The following is a 4,092-nucleotide window of genomic DNA, read 5'->3' as shown; positions in this document are numbered from 1 at the left end:
TTAGATCCAGTATCCCTCTCCTTGAGCTCAAGTGTCAGAAAAATGTTCAACAACAGATTAGGATCCTATACTGAAGACATTTAGACTTGAAATCCAATCACACAAAAGGGTTAAAAGGTAGGAATTCGTTTTTTTTCTTACAAGATGATAGGATGCATATAAACAAAGCTTCTGTAACATCATCTGTGTCAGCCCTGAAGCCCTGTCTTGGTACTAGTTCTTTCTAGAATCATTTTCCACTCTCCCAGGGCTCTGACACACATTTGAGATACTAACATCTGAGTTTTTCAGATATATTTCTTAACAGCCTTGGTCTAAATATTTTTCTTGAATTGCAGGGGATATTTTTTGGGTAACACCCTGTTCTCTCTGGGATGCAAATACATGCAGCAAATATATAACAGCAACATGGGTCACACTAAAATCAAAGCACATTCAGCCATTTCTAACCTTGTTGATTGACTTAAACCTCACAGCTGTCCTGGCGCCAAAAGTATATCCTTTTCTACTGGTTGGGATCCTAGAGAGGTTGTATGCCAATCCATACATCTTCAGGTAGTGTATTAAAAAAGGAAAGAAAGAAAACACATAATGAATATTATAGTCATCAAAACAGAGTGAACTCAAAATGTTCTTATCTGAATCTTCTCTGCAAAAGTTGCTGTTTCTTTTTTACTCCTGTGAGTGAGGACTATAGAAACAATTATATAAAGTAAGGCAGATACATCTGCAAGGAAACGTGGCTGGCTACGAAGAGTAAATGACTTGTGCATTCCAGTGAATCCAATCCTGTGGGCCCCACAGAGCTGAATTTGCCCTAATCCCACCCTTGGTCAGATTACATTATTTCATGACCTAGCAGCACAGCAAGGTACCAAGGTTGGACTAATGGGAGGCATTGGTTCAGAGGCGTTTGGAGGTGGAAATGGAGTGAGTACTACATAAAAGACTATTTATAGAGAGGCTTGTGGTTGGTGGGTGTTGATAGTGGAGACAAGGGTCCTTTAATTTCGACACTGGATCTGACAGCTGGCCTTCGAGGGCGAGGGCACCTTCCTATGCGGCCACCTCAAAGATCACGTGTTTTTCTTCCATGCAACCTGGGTGTCCTCGAATAGGGAGCTGAGACCCACGCAAGGGAAGGTGAATACTCACATCTTCTGCTATGTAACATCCAGGCCCTCTGTGGGGCGCTCCTCGAAGAGGGATAAACTTGTTCCCCAACAAGTTTGGGGGGTAGTATTGAGGAAAGAGCTTCCTCTGTTGACATGTTCCAAAGGAGTAGTTATCCGGCGAATCTGAAGATCAAGAAAGAGGAGAAACTCCACATGAGTTAGGCATCTGGGTCTAAGTGAGCGCTTAGGGAGCGCGTGGGGTGTGTGGAGGCCAAGACCAGGACTGGGCCGGATAGAGATCAAAAATCAGACCGAACCCCGTGGAGGGGAAGAACTGCATCCTCTCGCCCGCCAGCCTCCCCACTCTTCCCTCCTGCCCTCTATCCTTGACTCCTTTACCAGCCTCGCGCACCCGCTTTGCTGAAGCACATCGCGTGCGCAGCCAGACTGGCATTTATGTACAGCGTTGCTAAGAGAACGCAGAGGCGCCGCGAATGCAAGGGGAGCGGCTCCGCGCGCGCCTGCGCTGCTGGGCGGGAGCCGCGTGCGCCTGCGCAGCTGCGCGGGACCCTCCCCCTGCCGCGCCTTCCCGCGCACCCCTGGGTCCCAGAGCAGTGTGAACTCTGCGTTGGGCGCAGGTGCAGGGAAGGGTTGTGGGACTCGCGGCTGCAGGGGCTGTGCAGGTGTGGGATTGAGCCGAAAGGCTTTGGAAGTTGGGCCACCCGGCGGGGATGTGCTGCTGAAGAGGGCTCCCAGGGCCATGCCTACGGCAGGGGAATGGAGGACTAAATGGAGTGTAGCCTAGACAGTTCCCTATTAGGCCCCTTTTAGACCCAGTTTTCCCCGCAGGTTGCCCCCTTCTACCTCTAAGTGGGGCACGCACGAGGCTTTAACACGGTTGGCAGCCTTGTGTGGAGCAGTGGGACTGCAGAGGAATCACAGAAGTGTCTGATGGTTTTAAAATCTTGAGCAGTCACTTCAGTGTTTTAAGTACCCGGTTCCTCATGTCCAAATTGGGAATAAAAACTCTTCCTTACAGGGTTGTTGGCAGGATTGGGAAAACAGGATGAAAGCAATCAGGTCCTGGTACTTGGTAGGTGACAATTGCAAGAGATTATGAAGATAGTTTCCAGCCCCCTCATGAGCGCTCCCATCCTAACCCAAGAAGAAACGTCAGAGTGCTTGTTGCCTTTACCTTTGTCCTGAATGTTTACACTAACCTGTTTTGAGTTTTGGATAGCTTTAGGAGTTATCACATGTGGTTGGTTCGTGCTACCCTTTGGCCTCTAAAGATGACCCTGTAAGCCACACGTATCTCAGGCTAGAATTATCTGCAGGGATGATTTTATACATCTAATGCAGGGTTGTTTTTGGAAACTTGCGGAAGCATTTTGCTTGTTAAAAACTACTGTGGGGATGCTCCTGGTCACTGGACCAGGGAGGCTGGCCACCTCTGCAGTGCATTGCCCAGTCACAAAGTAAATTGTCACATGTCCTACATAATATTCAGATATCTTGCCGGACTTTACAGAAATAATTGGTTGTGCCTGACTTATATATAACAGCACTAAGAAAATTTTTTACAAGTAATAGTGCAGAAAGCCCAATAATAGAGAAGAAGGTTGTGTGAGAAACAAAGCTTATAAATGGAACAACGATATGGTCTCAAAATTATTGTATAATTTACTCTAAGCATTCTGTCTACTCGAAATATAATTGCAGTAACACTGATGATAAATAAAATGTAAAAATATTGGTATTGATTTGATCATTTTCACTTTCATTAATATTTCAAGTAATCTTAATATTTTTTAAAATTTTTTCTTATGTTTATTTATTTTTGAGATAGAGACAGAGTGTGAGCGGGAGGAGCAGAGAGAGAGGGAGACACAGAATCCAAAGCAGGCTCCAGGCTCTGAGCTCTCAGCATAGATCTCAACATGGGGCTGGAACTCACGGACTGTGAGATCATGACCTGAGCCAAAGTTGGACACTCAACCGACGGAGCCACCCAGGCGCCCCATCAGGTAATATTAATATTTTTAGGTACTCACAGTATTTTTGAAATTCGTGTTTACATTATTAGTGATATGAAACATGTCTTGCAAAGTACTTGGATATTTTGGCACCTAGTTTTCTCATTGGTGGACTAGTTTGCTTCAGACGAATACTCCAGCTAAGAACAGGTAGAAAAGCTGGACTAAATAAAAAAGATATATTTGGAGGCATCCATGATACACCAAGGAAGGAAGAATATAAAGGGCCAAGACTGCAAAGACAGGGGGAAGTCCAAAGTGGTGAGCCACAGTTAGTACTGATGTTCCCTTTCAACATGGGCTAATCAAAGAGTGGCCGAGAAGCACAGGGTCTGAGCGGAAATTTGGACATGTGTGTCTCTGAAACCTGGGGACCAAAAATTAGGTTGGCCGTGGAGGATGGGAGACTGGAAAACACCCTGGGCTTTTAGTTGGGACCCTATACAGATAAACCACGGGAATAAGGGTAAATAAGAAATAGACCAGCTCTCAAAAAACCCTGAAATCCAGCTTCATATCTATATAGTCTCCATACTGCTTTAAGGTGATCTGCTTGTACCCTTACTGCATACCAGAAAATAAATAAATAAATAAATAAATAAATAAATAAATAAATAATCTCTGAATAGAAATCATCCAAATCTTCAACTAATTTCTTATGATTTTTTTCATGCAAAATGTTTGGCATTCAACATAAAACAGCCACTCATACAAAAAAAAAAAAAAGAGTAGAAATAAACCCAAAGGAAATCCAGAGATTGGAGTTCTCAAACATGGACTTTAAAGTAACTGTACTTGACTGAGATTTTAGAGTAAGCCTCCAGACTGCAGGGTACACATAGGAAGAAAGAGAAAGCAAGGTAAGAGGCTAAAAGAAAAAGTTGATCAGACACTAAAAACAAAGTCAATAAAGATCTCTTTCTCAAGAAAGAGAAATTTTC

The sequence above is a fragment of the Herpailurus yagouaroundi genome, unplaced genomic scaffold (genome assembly GCF_014898765.1).
Source record: "Herpailurus yagouaroundi ecotype Mexico unplaced genomic scaffold, PumYag 77, whole genome shotgun sequence".
NCBI lineage: Eukaryota > Metazoa > Chordata > Mammalia > Carnivora > Felidae > Herpailurus > Herpailurus yagouaroundi.
This window is presented reverse-complemented; position numbering follows the sequence as displayed.